Source organism: Lepidothrix coronata, unplaced genomic scaffold (assembly GCF_001604755.1).
Source record: "Lepidothrix coronata isolate B3197 unplaced genomic scaffold, Lepidothrix_coronata-1.0 Scaffold73, whole genome shotgun sequence".
In the NCBI taxonomy this organism is placed as follows: Eukaryota; Metazoa; Chordata; class Aves; order Passeriformes; family Pipridae; genus Lepidothrix; species Lepidothrix coronata.
The window spans coordinates 803,828-821,640 of NW_016690253.1; the positions used below are offsets into that span (position 1 = coordinate 803,828).

Here is a 17,813-nt window from a genome sequence, read left to right on the forward strand (position 1 = left end):
AAGCAAACAGATTGATCCTTTGCAGGGTCAAAGTTGCAATTAACCAAGGATCTATGCAGCACATGAAATATTGGGGGTAGTAGATTAGAACCTGACTGCTTTGTTCTACATATACCTTCATATACATTGACTTGAACTTTGAATTTACTACTCTCTGTCATTTTTTGTTTCTTGCACATATATGTACTTATTTAGGGCTAAATTCTATTTGTTACCTTGTGTTTTTAAGACACAATACCAGCAGAGACTGGGAGAAGCATTGTAATAGATTTTAAACTACTTTATTATTGTCATCATTGTGCATATTCACACACAAGTATCATGGTCCAAATTATTTTGAGGCAAATCATTAAATTGTGCAAAATAAATAAATAAGTCCATGTGAAAGTGCAGCTGAAGCGAATCCCTGTACTTTACAAAGTGGAGAAGACTTCTTTAATAGCCAAGGATTTGATTCTTCCATTTTATATTAGACTGGTTTCTCTACATGTTTCTCGTTAAAATTGTTATCTCACTGTCCTTTTGTACTGATGCATTTCTAGAGCAATAAATAGCTATTGAAATGCAGCTGTCACTGTGACAGTGTGTGAATTCCTTTCACTGCCCAGTTTTGATGAATGCAGTCTGGACAGGGAGCAGAGGCTGCACCTTTGGATGATGGGAGCAGCTACCTCTTGTGTTCAAGTGAATTTTTTGCTGGCCAAATATCTGAGTAGATATTTTAAGGAGCTGAGTTTAGAAGAGAGCCTCTAAAACTGACTAATAAAATCCACATTAAATTAGAAGCTGAGACATATTTTTGTAGCTTGCTGAGATTCTAGCACACATTGGTATTAGTAAGATAATAAATGCATAATGGATGTGGCACCCACCTGAATATTTCTGAGTTAAAAAAAAAAGATTGATAGACAACGCATTCCATTAATTCTCTCTTTTACAACTAATAAACTTCCAGTTCATTAAGTTATTACATGCCATTCTTCATCTCACAAATAGAACCCATAATTCAGTTTTTCCCAGAGCTGCACATTCTTTAAGTCTACAGACTAAATTGCCAGAGCACATTTTGTCAATAAAGCTTCTGTTTGGTGGGAGAAGGAAGGGGCAGTTAAGTAAAGTAATATGAAATGCAACCCATTTTTTGTGTCAGAGGTCATGTATTTGCTTCAATATTGCTTTTATTCTATTAATAAGTTCACTGAATGATGATTATTATGGAAAGTTGGTGGTTATTCACTGCATTATGTTTAAAATGTTCTACATTTTGTTTCAGGCTTTTACACTTGTGAATCTTTAGCATTATCTCGAGAAGTAAAGTGTCTTTTTGCAGTGAATCCCTGACAATGTATTAGTTCAGCTGTGCATTTACTGGGGGATAAAATCTTTCTTCTGTGAGCAGTGGGAAAGCCAGAGAGGCAAACAAAAAATCAGCCATGTTCTGCAGCCCTGGACCAAAAGACTTGTCGCTTCCTGAGCCAGCCCAGCCCAGCACAGATGCAGGCAGCCAGTGACACCTTCAGCATGGAAAGTTATATGGGACTAATTTGCGTCCTAGACCAAGTTTCCAGCACTGCTCTTCTCACCAGGGCTTTAAGAGGGATTACTGTGCTCTGTGTTGAGTCTAATATATAGTATCTATCTGTAAAAAATACAACCTGAGATAAAATGCTTGCCTAGGGAGTGGGATAGAGTGGTCCAGGCTCTTCACAGCTTGCAGTGATTTAATACCATTTTTGCTGTCCAGAGAAACAGGCAATTGTGATGAGATTAAAAATAAAAACAGTCTGCCCTTTGCTCTACCAGCTCTGGCATCTGGGTAGATGCTCAGATAAGGGTGCCAGTAGGTTGTAGCTGATCTGCCCCCTGAGACAGCACACTGTGAGGAGGGAGTGAAGTGAGGGCAGGGAGGGGGAACAGGGCAAAGCAGCCACGCTGCAGCAGGTTTAGCTCTATTTTGGGGGGTGGCAGGGGCAGACCCCGGGAAGCATCGCAGTGCCTGCCTTGGGGAGGAGTTGCTCTGACCCTGGGAGGCTCAGAGCCTGTCTTTTCCCTTGTCTGCCCCTCTTCTGGTTAAAGCCTGCTTGCTGTTTTCTTCTCAGTGGAAATCAGCAGCTGTGAGCAGTCAGCATTTTCACCAGAAGGAGAAGAAGCCATTCCCTACCCAAACTTTCTTAGGGGTGTGTGGTTCAGTTTGCTGCAAGTGTGTCAGCAAATTAACATCACCTCTATAGGAGAATGGGCTCTAAGTCAGGGTTAGTCTGGCAAGGAGAGGAATGAGAAAGGTTAGCACTGACCAGGAGTATTCAAGCCTGTACACTACTGGGAGGAGATGTTGAGTAACATTTTAGCCTGTCTGGATCTCAGACTGTATTATGGTTCTTTAATATCAGCTAGTAATTCTTCTCATGGTATTTGTGGTTAGCAAATACATGTGTGATTGCTGTCAATTGAAGTAATAATGGTGTAGTTGGAAAACATTCTTTTAAAACAAAAAGTTGTAAAATGATACTAAGACAACAGTATAATGGGATTACTTTCATGAAAATTACAGACTGTGAATTATAAATAAGAGAACAATAGAAAACTTTTTTTTTTTTAGTGGAAAATATAATAAATTCAAGGGAAGCCGAAAGTTTCTCATTGATCCTTTTCCCAGAGATCCCTCAGGGAACCTCTCATGCAGAACAGTCTATCTCTGAAGAAGATGCAGTTTGTGTATGTTCAGTCTCTGCAAGTCCCTCACAGCTACAGCAGAGTGTGCACCTGTGGATCCATATTGTTATGTGCTCTTGGGCTTAACTCCATCTGGACTTGAAACCCTGCTTAGAATATATCCTGCCTTCACACTATGGAATCGTGCTGCCCAGGCTATATTAGTGTCCTAAGCTAACCTCTGAAATGCTGGCTCTCTGGACCATCATGGAGTTGAGTCAATAATATTTTGCCTTATCAAAGCATTTCTAAAATCTGATTTTTCTAGATAGCTAGGTGGTGTAATATTCAGTATTCTAATGGAGTTTCTTAATCTACCGTCACTCTTTACTGTGATCTTGGCCCATGTAATTTGATTAGCCATTCATAACTTTAGTACCTAATATATAAGAAATGGCAGTGAGCTGAGAACACTGGAAATATTCACAAGAACCAGAAAAGCAGACTGGGAGCTGTGGGCCTTTTGTAACTGCTGACATGTACTGAGAGGCCCTTACACTGAATTTATCCAGTACTTTTGAGCTCTTGCTTTATGTTAAAATAAATAAAAAAGTAAAGCTCTTATCTTTAGGCTTGTTGCTTTTTTATCAAGGGAAGTTTTAATGAGAAAGTTTAACTCATCAATGTTAAGTTTTCTACTAATTACATAAAAGTGATTTTCCCCTGCAGGCAGGTTCTGTTATCTGACACTCCTGAACTAGTGGGTAGCATCCATGGATGGTGTTATCCTACTTTAGTCTTCAAAAAAAAAAAAAATTCTAGGAAGTTATTGATTAGTTAAATAGACACTTCAGAGCTCCATGCTGTTTCTGTAATTCCAGAATTGGAATAGATATGCTCAGCCTTTCAGCTATAATATATGCTGCTTCAGTGGCAAGATGCTGTATGATTCAAAATAATATATTTGACAACGTAAGTGAGGGGTCTAGGTCACACCTAGTAACTTAAGCGTGTGGTTTTGCTCATTGTTATATAAAAAAACAAACTAAAACAAATCTAATTAGGAGATCAGCATTCACTCCTGGCACACTGGCTATTTTTGCATGCTGGCTGTTTTTCATTTTACAGGCCTATCATGAGCTGAGATTGAAGTCACTTTTTTTCCCTACCGAGCGAATAAATTACAAGTCCTGGAGCAGCTCACAGTGTGCTGTAATTCTTGGCTATAACATCTATGAGATATGTTTAAACTGAATGATCCACTGCTCAGAGGAGGGATGGCTTCTTTTATAGCCCTCTTGTTCTTGTAGACAGTAAACCACTGAAACAGAGCATGAACACAAGGGCAGGTTCACCACATTGTCATCTTTTCTGGAGTCTTGCGTGTGCTTTTGTCTGTTTTGTGGAGCTCCTTACACCTCACACATTCAGGACTAACTAGTAGTGGTGTTTTTTCTTCAGTCTGTATTTTGAATATTAAAACTGATAATTACTAGTCAAGTTTGTGCATCTCTTTGAAGAAGATACAAGTATGTATCTGCTTCAAACTCACATGTAACCTATATGTATCAAACCCTTTTTTATACGTGTTATTGTTCCTTCCAGTAGGTCTTTCTCCAATCTGCCCAGAAAATGTTTTTCTACTTCCAGGCAGACTCTACACTTCCTATCTCCTATTTACTCAGTCACCTTGTAAATGCAGAGCATTATTGTGTAGAGAAAGTGCAGCTTTCTCACCGACTCTATGACTGAAAATTGCACTTATTGTAATTTTTCTTCTCTCCTGTCCTTGAGAGATCCAGCAATATGATTTTATCCATTATGTGGCTTTCTTACTTGACATTCCTTTGTCATTGCCAGGCACAAAGAACTGAAAAAGGCTGAGATATATGGGAAAGGAGAGGCCAGGATTGTTCCACATAGATCACAAAGCAGATGTGCCAGGGAAGGTCTGGTCTGTAACGCTGCATTAAAGGCAATTGCATTGCTTGTCTCTTTAAATGCTAAAGAATAACACTCATGCTCACAGCTTATTCATTTGTTAAACTATCATATCCATAGAAGCAAGGCAACATTTAACATTTTTTTGTACTCATGCTGGCTATTGTGATTGAAAACCCCCACCCCAGATTTTACTGGGTTTCTGCTAGTGAGTGGCATGCTTGTGTGATAAACTGTTTTCATGTATTAAATATAATGTCTGTCTAGGTACTAATTTTATTTTCCTGTTTAATTTATTCTCCAGATTCTCTGGCCTTCAGTCAATGCACTGGCTGATTAAATTATTATCCCAATAATGAGATTTGACACAATCTGTGCCAGTTACCTGTGTGACCTGCTAAGTAGGTTAATTGGCAACCCTGAATAATTATCAGCCACCTCATCTTGCTGATTGAGAGTGTGCCAATAAATGAAACATAAAAATGCTGAAAAAGACACATAGTTTTTAATTTCAACTTCTGAATTTTTTTCAAAGAAACATTTTAGCTATTAGCTTATTAATAAGATACAGCAATTTAAAAAATACCTCATGAACATACTGGTTTTATTAGTATAGTTTGCTCTTGTGCATCATCACAACTTCCTTGGAGAAAAAAGACTCAGTGACATATTAGATAAACAGGTCCTTCTATACTGCAAATTGCTTGTATAAGTGAATAGTTGCATCCTCAGAGAGCCAGCTCAAAAGTGAGGAAAATTCAAGAACTCAAAGTGATATTTGTGGTGACATTGCAAGACTTATGTTTTAATGCCTTTCTGTGAAACCTTGAGAACTAGAAATTAACTTTATTGTTCAGTGAAAGCTGTGATTTTTCTATTCCCATTTCTCAGGAAACAAAGTTAAGAAAAATAAATATGGTGCCTAGTGACTCTGACATGTATTGGGTGTATCTAATCTTTTCTACTTTGTTCATTTCTGAAAAGGCAGTATGGTATTTTTTCTACCCTAGAAAATGTAAGATTGGAACTCAGAGAGGAAGAATGGACTGCTAGAGATGACAAGATGGGGGGAAAATATGTGAGATTTAAACCTGTGGTCTTTTCACAAGGTAATGAGCCCACATTAGTGGTTCAGAACCATGGACTTAATCAGATTTCTTCTAGAATCATTCCTCTGCCCTGGCCAGAAATCCCACCAAAACTCGGGGTAGAAAGAAAAATCAAAGAATCCATTTCTTGTTATCAGCAGTTAATGACTGCAACATAAAGGGTGTTCACAGAGGCACTTTGGAGACCCCCACTTGTGCTCTGCCCTGTCCTTGGGCACGTTTGTGGCACAGCTGGTGGTCCTGGGCTGGTCCTTCTCCACTGTGACCCTGCAGCCTGTGAGCACAGGAACCACTGATGGAACCACACAAATAAGTATTAAGTGCAGAGTAATTTTGGCCCAGTTAAATCTAATTATCAAGTGCCATCTCTTATAACATTTTAGCACAGTCTTCCAGCAATTAAAGGCTTGCACAGTCCTCTGATCCACCCCCTCTGGTTGCCACTGACATTCTTCTACTTCAGCCTCTGTGTGTGTTTCCATGTTTAAGCTCATGCCATAATGGAAAGCAGAGTGTGCACTTTTCTGTGTGCAGAAGTGGGTCCTTCAAGATACCCAATCCAAAGCCACTCAGTCTTTCAGTTTATTGCCTTATGGGCTTTCAGGTGGGCTGATATAGTTCAAGAGAGAATTCTGATGAAATCACTTAAACCTGAGCCTGAGCAAGTCAGCAGAGCTCAGATGTTGAGCGAGTGACTCACATATTAACACCAAACATATGCTCAAGCCTTTTTCTGGATCATGGCCATATTGAACTATAATGACCTAAATGGATTTACTCCCCAGACAAATTCACCCTTCACTTTCCTCCCACCCACACATACATTTGCACCTCAATCAACCACTTATGTCTCCTTCTATTTCCTATATCCTACTTTTATTAAAAACTTTATGGCTTGTTTAATCTCTTCTAAGCATGGCTTTATTTCCTCTCTTGGTTTCCTCTATGATTCATCATCAGGGCTTTTTTTGCCCCTACCTAAAGGTTTTCAATTTCTCTGCACAAATTTAATAAAAGCAAAATTGTTAAGGCTTATTAAAGAAGCTGTCCTGTCTTTTTGTGCTCCTTCATCTCACTCCCCTCCTTCCCCATAAAAAGATGAAGAAGGTGTTGAAGTTACACATCAGGTGAAACTACTGTCTACAAATGGAAAAAATAATATCTTTCAGCTCTCTTCCTGTGGATTTTTTTTTCCTGGGATGTGGTCTTGATGTCTAAAATTATAGGCATTTAGATGTCAGGCAGCAGAAGAGAAAAAAATATTAAAAAAAAAGGAGGCATTGTGGCAAAATATCAAAGAACTGATGTGTTGGTGGTAGTTATAAGGTCTTTTATTCCTCAAGAATAGCGCAGCTTTATGAAGTTTTTATCATACCTGATAGAAAATTAAGGGCTGCTGATATTTTGCAGCTCATTACTCATTGCTTGTTGATTACATAAGTGGTTTTGAATGAGGGAGCACTGTAAGGTCCTGTGAGAAGCTAAGCTGACATGACTTCTGTCTTTCCTTTTTATTACGACAGTCAATAGCTCAGTTGTAAGGAACAGAATTGCTCTTTGTGACATTCTTTTGGGAGAGCTAGCTAAAATTTGAGAGCAGAAAAGCATTTCTGGGAAAAAAAACAACCCAGCATGCCAGACAAATCAATAAGTGGACGGAGCCGAGTCTGAGACTTTTGGGTTGGGTTAAAACCTAAATCAAGATAGTATTGACTCTGCAAAGCCTGTATTTTTGGGGGTGGGTATATCAGAATCAATAGTGCCCTCTTGCTTTATTGGAAAACTTCTATGTATCTGTGCAAGCAAATCCATTCTACAATTGTATTTATTTTCTTGAGCTAAAGTTTTCTATTTGGTGTGTGTGACCTGTGTGTTGTGGCTCTATGGAAATAACAAAATGTGGATTGTGTGTGGTATCTGTCACCAGCGTTCTCTACTGATGACATTTGTAAAGGAAATGAAATATTCTTTGACGAATAAATTATGTACAACTCATATATGTAAGTTCTCTACCACCTGCTCACCATTACCTCAGAAATAATTATTTTATTTTCTGGGAAAAAGATACAGGCATACATTGATCATCAGGATGTGAAAGCATAAACTGTGGGCTTCAATGATCTAATGCTTTGCATCTATGAAGTTTCCCATCCAAGATCTTCTTATTGTATCCAATATATCCAACATTACATTACTTAAATGTATCACATCTTTGTGAAAGCTAGATGTTTGTAGTCCCATTTTGCAGATAAAGCTGCAAGGACAGTGCAAATTTTGCCTGTTTGTGCTCTAAGTTAGACAAGACTCTTGTGATCCTACACTTGGGCAAAAGCATTTGGGCTGATCCTGACTGTTAGGAAAGCTCAGCTGGGCTTAGAAGTTTAAATTGAGTTATGTTGCTCTTGTTCAGAACTGGTTTGTGTTGGCCACCTCAGAGTGCACCCAGGGAAAGCCTGTCTCTTTGTTCACCTGGCTGTATAGACTTGCCTTAAATAAATCTGAAAATGAGACTTAGGTATCTTTGAACATTTAGAATGGAGTTGATCCAGTATTAGCTTGCTATAAAGCCACTGAAAAATGTTAACCTAATCTCCACAGTTAAACCATCAAGCACACCATAACCAGACCCCTGTCTTCTGCAGGTTTTAGAAATAAAAAGCATTGCTAAAATTTTAATTAACTGTTTTGTAGAGCAAACCCACTGCATTCCCAGTGAGCTCATTATGGTAGAAAAATGAATCTATCACAGTTAACATTTCCTAACTCCTAATGCCTCTGACTTTTGCTTGTGTTACTAGTCTTCCCTTATCTGCCTCATAAGTACTCTGAGTGTGGTACTTATGAAATAATATCCAGGTATGGTATTTAATCTCTTAGCAGGAAAGAAAAAAACACAATGCACTTACTCAGCAATTCCTTCTGAATAATGGTCTGGATTTTCTCCTGGATACAACCAAGTTATTACTTCAGCAGAACTGCCTGCAGTGCCAACACACACACAGATGAAGTCATAATAACAGTTCATTTTACACATACATATGCCCATCCTCGAAATGGTGTTCCTAAGAATAGAGCTTAGAAAACCTTCTTGATAACATGAGTATGAAAGAGGGTTTTGTGCAATCGATATACACGTTCTGCTTGGTGCTTGGTATTGATTGCATCTGCTTCTACAGGATGTAAAATAAGTGTGTTAAATGCTAGAACTGTGGTTCCAATAAAATAAAAATTCTGAATTATTAGCTGTATTTTCCATTATGTTTTTGTTACATTTAACGTCTCGGAGTTCATATTAAAATTCTTCCTGAGTCAGAAGAAATAAATTTAGTCTTCTGGGTGAAACAATCCCCACAGAGCTGAGGAAGTTCAAGCTTTAAATTTGTCTGTATTGTAACTATGGTTCACTGCAGAATGACAAAAAGTTTAAGAAATTATAGGTGTAATATATGAATGCTTGAGGGACTGGAGATTCAAAAATGTGTGGTTTTAATTACAGTTTAGGTAAATTGTAAAGGTAGGAGAAAATTAAATGGTTTATAGCTAAATAATAATGATATTCGATAATGAAGCGTTCTTTGCAGGTAGAGATTGGAAATGTAATGACCACATCTTTTTCTGATGGATTTCTTTAAAAACCTTTCTGAGACGATGTCATATCATGGTGTGTTTCCACAGGGTACTGAAAGTGCAGGAACTCTCTTCATAAAGGAAAACCTGCATGGGCACTCACCCTGGTTTCCCTACAGCTTTTCCCTAAGACTAAAATTTGCTTAAGGAAAGTTTCAATAAGAAGGCAGATTCGATGGCTGAGTCCCACAGAGCAAGGGGCTGGGAAGAAAGAGCTCTTCAGCTTCTTCTGCACCACACTGGACACCAGTTACTGCCCCTGTGCCATGTCTGCATTTTGTGGGGTCATTTATGAGGCAGATCAATGGATTGATCCCTGCTAAGAGTAACCAGTCAGGAAGATCAATTAACACACTGAAAGTAAGTAATTTCATAAAATAAATCAATTTGCACCACCAAAAGAACTATTAAAAACTGATGGGCAATCTCACCCTTTGGGCTTGAAAAGAATAGACCTGTTCTGATACAAAACAGCAATGATTTCATTAAGTAACAACAATCAATTGCTAACTTTTTTTTACAGTTTAGGAATCCTTTTTGTTCCTGAGAATACAAAAGAAGCCCAATAGCTGGTGAAGTACCTTTACTGTGCTTTGCATATATGTAAACTGTCTGGACTGAGTAGGGCACTGTCCAGCTTTATGTAACAATTGCTGAGAGTAGAAAATAGCTGTAATCCTAATAACACCTTTTGACTACAATTGATTTCTTTTTGTGAGGTCTTCATGACCAATGAAGAGCAAATTACTGGTACATGTAACAACCTGAGAAGCAAATAAGTCCCATTAAAATATTTTGCTGCTGTTCATAAACCAGTGCTTCCCAGAAATCCATGCCTGTCAAATAAATAACTTTTTGTTTCTCATGAAATACAGAGAATGCAGGTTACTATGGTGATCAACAGAACACAGAATAAACTCTGATTCATCATAACTGCCACATGCTAGAGGAAAAAAAAAACCGAACATCATCTTGCGGTTTTGAGCTGGATCTCTGAAAAATATTTTGAGAAAACAAAACAACTCTATGATGTCCAAACACCACTGGGCGAAGTATCACAAAAATGAAGAGTTGCAGTAGTATGCCACTTCAAATAAAAATGTTTCAAGTCTGAAACATTTTAAAAGTCATGATCACAAACCTTAGTTTTTTTAGTATAATCAATGAAACATATAGAACTGTGAGGGGAATGCTTTAGGCCACATGGTTGTGCATCTTCATCTGGGTCAGGGACACCCTGGCCTTTGTCTGTCATGTACTTTCAGTGCTCAGTTGTTAAATCCTCCTTGTTTTATATTCAAAGGGCTGAATCATTGACACTGGGCAGCCACTGATCAGGGACAGCTTTGATGCCAGTTTTGGAGGCTTCACTCTTTTGATAAATATGACTCCCATGTTTTTAGTTGCATTTATTTGCACTCTCTGTTGACTTTTCACTATCGAGAAAGTCATGAAGTAGCATTTACATCTGTTTTCTCAGTAATTTATCTAATATTTGTAATCAGCACACTAGTTTTTCAAATGCATGCAGTGAATTCCACAGCACAAAATGCAATGCTATAGTTATTTCTAGTAATCCCCAAGTTTAGTTTACAGTAATGAAACACAACTTTGATTAATGCAGTTTTATCACAGTGCAAGTCAGACCTTTCTGTTGGTCTTCACAGTGACATTGAAATGGTTTAGAAGCAAGGAAGGCAGTCTAGAGCTAACACAGCTGCCTGGACCTAGAAAACAGCCACTTGCTGCCTGGTTTTAGATTGTATGCCATTTGTTTTTACATATTTCAGCTTCTAGCCTCAGCACTACATCAGATCTACAAAACATCCACATGAATTAAAACAGAAAGATCCCCTAGTAGCTTGTATGCTGACCTTCAGAACTCAACTCTGCCAGGTCACCAAAGTCTCCATTCACATTCATTAAGACCTGAAGAGCAGAATTGAGATGAATGTCTGCTTTTTCCTGCTCTATCCATTCCTGCTCTATCTACTAAGTAACCTGCTACCCTGATATGCTTTCGAAAGGGATAATAACCTACTTTTGAATTGCAAGGCTGCACGAGGGACTTGGTGAAAGTGATTAAAAAAATTCTGGTCCGTTGTAAGATGCTTCTAACTACTGCCCACTCTGGAGGTTTGAAGCCCTACACAGTTATTATCCAGCTGGTGTCTTTGTACCAGTTTTATCTCTAGTCCCAAGCCTTCTCTCCCCAGACATTCCTGGTAGTGAATTTAAGTCACACAAACCCTGTGCAGCATGAAAGTCGTCCGCAGCCTCCACGGTTCAAAAGGACGTGCCTGTGGGTTCACAATTATACCAAGTCTTTCCATCAAAAGGATTGAAAGCAGGAGATTCAAAGGCTGGTAAAATCCAGGGCCCATGGCTTTCATCATTTGATGATGTTACAGAGGATGTTTTCTTCCCAGCCGAATCATGCTCACCCCTCCCCCTTCTCAGATGGGGTAGCTCCCCTTTGATACCCCTGAGAGAACTGCAGACTCTTGCTGACATGGTGTGCTTTCCATATATTTGAGGTGAGGAGGGGAAGGGAGAGAGGGAGACAGAGGAGTAGAAATAATATCTTTCATATTTCATATTATTGGCAGCCTTTTCTGAATTTCTGAAGGACTTCAGAACTCAGTAAGAATTAAGATGGTTTTTTTTTTCTTAGAGACATGCTGTAATTCAAACAAAAATCAGATCGACAAAAACATCTGATTTATGCCTTAGATCAGACTTTATAATGTAGATGTATAATCTAGATTATAAAGTCAGCCTGGTCACTCAGAAGGTAACAAGCATCCTTGTTATTCTTCACGTGTGCATTACAAAGTAGCTCTTATTTCCCACCCCTTGACTAATCGGTGTCACTCTGGTGTCATTCTTCTAACCCATCACTTCTCCCTAGCATGAGTGCCTTTTGTCTTTAAAATGTCAGATTAAATATCATCAGCATTTGCAATCTTCTGGATAGAACGTTTAAAATTAAAATGGTTGGGGTCAATATATATAGACACTAAAATGGAACTTATTCAGTAAAAATCTATATGGATGGACAATTACTGCAGTACCAGCTCTTCTCTAACCCAAATGTCATTCAACATTATGGCCTGGCTGGAATGACTGAATCACAACTGAGCCATGAATTCTAAAAGCACCAGCCATTTCAATTGCACCTTTCTTAAAAAATAAAAAAATCTCCAAAACTTAGTTGCTCACTAACCTCTTTTAATAAAGGGCACTGTATTTTATGTGTATGACTAATATCTCTGTATGCTTAATAAATTCTGTGACAGCTGCATAATCATTCCCAGTAACTGTGGGTTTTGAATGGAAGAAGCAACTGGATAATGGAGATCTGAAGAAGCACTGAGGTTAAATCTCCTCTTGTGGTTCATGAGCAGCAGCCTTTTATGGGATGAGTATGCCCCAAACTCGTGTAGATACAAATGCCTGTGTCATGCTGTGCCTCCCTAAGCAATATTCTGCATAAATATTTATGCCTTTCTAATTTTACCTGGTATGATCATGGAAAGCAAGTGTAGTGAGTATATGCACATACCCACAAATTACTCAGTTTTCATCTCAGAAAACTATTTAGTAATTTTTCCCATGTTAGTCCAATATTAGTAGAAGTTCAAGTAATCAACAACTGTCACGTTTACCAAATTATAGGCAGAATACACACTTAAAACCCTGGATTAAATTTTAAATCCAGTTCTTAGTTTTGCTGCTGTTTTGTTCTCTGTGAATTTGACCAAGAGATTTGTTCTTCCAACTCCACTGCTCTGCACAGATATGAGATTTCCCAGCTGGACAGGCAGCAGAGACTACACACATGAATGACAGGAAGGCAATCAGGCACAATGGGAAGTCAGGTGAGCGGGCCATTAGCAAAAATCTGGCTCAGTTTGACCACACTGTCTTCAGGGGCTGCTGCTATTAATTTTTCTCCTAAATTATGTTCCCCAGTATAAATTATAGGGGAAGAAAATCATAAAGAATACTACTAAAGAGCATTTGATGAGGCAAGTTGGTACCCTTGTGAGAGATTTCAATAAAAGTGATTTTATTGAAAATAAAACCAAGGATAAGCTTCAAAGCAAAGGCTGTGCACACTGTTTCGGGTGGAGAAGCCGACACTTTTTGGAAAGAACAAAAATCTACCAGCTGCTGAGACTTGAGCTCGAGGTGGGTTTGCTATGAATGAAGATAAAGGCAGAAACACCAAAGTTTTTAAGCAAACCCTCTCAGCCTTTGTAACTTTCCGTGTCAAAGCTGGTACTTACACAGGTCCAGGATGAAAATGTTTTAACAATGACTTTCCATTCAGGAACTGCGGCTTAAAAGTCACACCGAGATAACTGTGAAGATAAAATGCAGATGCTGGTGCATGAGACTGTGGGGTTTAGCTGTTCTACCCAGAGTGCTGGATGTGCTCAGCATCACACTGCCCTTGGGCAAGGATGGGAAGTACCTGTTCTTGCAGTGCCCTGGCTCTCCAGGCCAGCAGAGAGTGTTTGCTTCTCCTCTTTTTCCTTCTGACATACAAATAGCTGTTGTTATATTTCACATTATTTTGACCAAGAATGAAATTAATTCTCTAAAACGCAATTAAACGCAATTAGAGATAAATGTTATCAAAAATCCTATTAAAAATGGTGGAAGCTCCAATTTTACATTGCCAATTTTAGAATGATTAAATAAAAAAAGGTGAGGAATCTGCACCCAATGAAATTACATTTAAACGGTGTAACTAATAATATTCCTATTAAGCTTTAAACATTAATTCACTGAGGATGAATTTCACCCTGAGTAAAACATTCCACAATGGTGGTATTTTATATTAAACTCCAGTGAATACCTTCTTCCTGCTTTGTAACAACTGGTGTTGGTGCAGAAGAAGGGAAGAAAAAAAAGTAACAGACGTTTTCTTGAGTGATCTGTCTATATGGAGAGCTGCATTTCATTATTTGGAAACTCATTTATTACTGGGCTTCTATAACACTTCTGATAGGATTGTAGGGAACATTCCAATAAATACTCTATTGCTCTTGAAGCAGGAAATAATTAGCTTTCAGTTTGCTTCAGTTCTGACCAAAATAAAGTAAACCAGTCCTGGTAGGAGAGCCTGAATTTCTGCTTCCAAACACCATTATATGCTTAACAAAAACTTTAAAAAAAAAAGAGAGGTGGATGGGCTTAAATCTCGAGAGCTCCTCAAACTGTGCAGTTCATTGTTTTCCCACATTCCTTGTTAAATACCTCGGAAGTCATCCCTGAGCAGCACAAAAGTGCCAGTTCTGTTGCCTCCTGCCTAAAAGCAAAGGCAAGTCTTAGACTGTGGGTCTCAAACTGGTTTCAGCCTTGCTCTGCTTCTCTCCTAGGCAAGAGAGTAGAATTATATCCAGGATTATTTTTAATTAAGATTGCACAGGAGGTGATTGATCTATAATAAAGATTATGAATTGTGTGATATCAAGGAAAGTAATCTATATGAAGATGTCCATTTTATATTCAATTGTCACATATCTGTCACTTATTTATCCAGTCCTGTAAGATAGACAAGAGCCTACATTAAAGTGCAAATCCATATAAAAGAAGAGAGAGTCAATAACTATCAATAGTGTCACTGTCATTAATCAGAAAAATGGCAATTTTTTAAAAAAAAATTCCTACTGGTTTTGACATATTTTCCATTTGATAAGGAAGTAAAGAAGTTCCAAACCAAGTCCAAACCAACATATTTCCTAAGAGTTGCTTTTCTTCCATACCTGTCTTGGTTTTACGATGTGCTGTATCATCTCAGGACAGCTGGGTTGCAGCAGTGCAGTTCCACAGCCCCGTGCTGGATCAGTCTGGTGTGTGGCACACACTTGGCTGTAGCTCATCCCTGTGACATTCTGACTCAGCCCCACAGGATTTAGTGCTTCGAGAACCCTGTTGGAGAAGGGATATTTATGCCCAGAGGAGAGGGAGAGTTGTAGATGAGAAGATTTCTAATGCATGGCTTTCACCCACAACCCCAATCCATTTGGATTTAGTGTCCCCGTGTGGAAATGTTCTGGTGAAGGCATCTCCTTTCCCCTGAGGGCAAATGAATGTGTTATAACAGTGCTGGAATTAATCTGAGCAGATAGAAGGTCAGGAGGGAGGTCTTTACTACAGAAGGGAAATATGATTATACTCATTGGACAAGTCCTTTGATTTGTTCACAGTACCTGTGGGAGGTCCCTGATGCCAGGATCCTTCAGGGGTCTTCGTCTCAGCAATGTCGCTTAGATGACAAGGCAGCTTGGAAGTAACAATTGCTCTTTTGACCAAAGCATTCACCCACACATTCAGGATTTTGCAGGGCAAATAATAAATAAATCTGCTAACTAGTCTTTTTACTTCGCTAGGACTTCTAAATTTAATCGCTCTGACCCCAGACTATCCTGAGCAGTCTTTGCATGGCTGGCAGTACAGAAGGAATGGATTTGCCATAGGTTAGTAGTTAAGGTTTTGTTTCTCATCAAGAAAACTCAATTTTTGCAGAGGTATGCCTCTTCCCAGACAGGAAAAATGCTGGGCATTCTGAAAAGCAGCCTGACTTTAGCTTGAACTGAGAGGTCTCAAAAGAGCAGCAGTGCCAAGGGTTGGCTGTAAATAGCTGCAGAAATCTTTACACCTGGCAGTGGCACTTGGTTGAAAATGCCACCTTCCAATTTTTTTTTTTCCAGTTCTCACTTAATTTCCTCTGAAAACTCAGTGCAGATGTACTTAACCTAGTGTATAGAGCTGAGATCATGAAATTAATGAGAGATCATGCATTCTGGGTAAAAGAAAATTGTGCATTAGAAACTCTCATGCTAATGAGGTTTTAAGGGTCTTTCCCTATTGTTCCCCTTCCCAGGAATTTCTAAGCATCCTACCATGGCTCCTCTTTTTCAGGCTGCCAAGCTGCTGCCAAGGCTTGGACATGTCCAAGAGGGTTGGTCTCTGTTTGGGTCCCTCCAGCTTGGGGGCAGTGCTCCCTCTGCTCTGCCCTTTCTTTTCCTCTGGACTTCCAGAGAAGGAGTTGTAGTGGCAACAGCTGTTTCTTCCATGGCTCATCCATACACAGGGAATGCAAGGAGCCAGGTGCCAGTGTTTCCATGGGATTTAGTGTTCATGTGCAAGGAAGATTCCCCTTTGTAGCAAAACCACTGGCAGAATGGAAGAGTGAGGTAGGATTAGTATTCTTGACCTGCACTTGTGTAGAGATGGAATAATTCTTTATAAAATAGAAAGGATGGGATTTAGTGGACAGTTGAGGGTATATCTTAATTAATCTCTTTGCCAATTAAAAGATGGAAGTTCTAATTAAGGTGACCTCAAAGCAATTATTCAGACTTGTATATTTACATTAATTAGACTACCAAAGCATTAAGAGTAAGATTATGACTTTGCAGATGGCACAAAGTCGATTTTCCATGTTGAAGTACCTCACTACCTAATTTGTAATGAGGGAAGATATCACAATTGCACCATTTCTACTACACAATTATTTTGTCTCCCAGGATTTCAGGTCTAAAATAAAATTAAGAGGAGGATGCTTGTGTTGAGGATTTAGGTCACAGCTTCCTTTCTGATGATGGGGAGATTGATGCTGAAATATTTATTTGTCACATGCAGTGGAAGTCTTCTCACAGGAGACAACTGCTTCTTTTCACTCCCACTTAAGTATTCACCAAAGTAACACCTAATCAAGTATGATATCACTACTTCTATTTAGCACATGCATTTGGGCTTTATTCTTTTCTAGGGGAAATCTAATCTACTCATAAAATACTTAATTACCATGATGATTAAGCAGTGGATGTTAAGACCATAAATAATGTTAAAAAACCCAAACCAAAAAACAAAAAACAAAAGAAAAAACGAAACCCAAAAACAAACCACAAAAAGCCACAAAACAAACAAACAAACAAACAAACCCAAAAATCATGCCAGTGGCTGTGAGCCCCTTCTGAGAATTTGGGACTTGGACTTATTTTATGTTTCGGTAAGTAATCAGTGACACTAATTGCCATCCTGCCAACTATACGGATTCGTCAGGAGTCCATCACGAATCCTGATTTAGGATCCTGCTGACTGTACCAATTTCTTGTGAATGGGTGATTTAGATTGCTTAAAGAACCACCATCAAAGGTATTAACAAAGTTCCGTGGCGAGGCTCACCCTATTACTGTACTGCACAATCATTTAGGCAGTGATTCAAAGCTGCAAAAATCAAAATTACCAAGACAAAAATCAAAGTTATCATGCAAGGTTATGCACAATATCAGTCACTTACCAGAATCTGCTGTTGGTGAAAGGTCTCTCTGCCTCAAGGAGACCCCTTGAGAGGTGCCCAGTTCAAGAGGAGACCACCACTGTGCAGTCAGGCTGCTTGGTAAGGAGAGCTCAAGGAAGGCTCACTTAGGCTGCCATATTTATGGAATAAAGTGGTTGTCTTGT

General features: G+C 38.9%; 1 long non-coding RNA gene across 3 annotated transcripts in view; it reads left to right on the forward strand.

The window, feature by feature from the left end:
* The window catches only part of LOC108499452, a 70,602-nt gene that overhangs the window by 18,602 nt on the left and 34,187 nt on the right, over positions 1-17,813 (forward strand). For 2 of the 3 annotated variants that reach the window (XR_001875537.1, XR_001875536.1), the window contains exons 6-7: positions 9,378-9,689; positions 15,734-15,820. The exons of the other annotated variant lie outside the window; for it this stretch is intronic. This is a non-coding gene — a long non-coding RNA (uncharacterized LOC108499452). The remainder of the gene's footprint in view (positions 1-9,377; positions 9,690-15,733; positions 15,821-17,813) is intronic. 3 annotated transcript variants of the gene reach the window in all.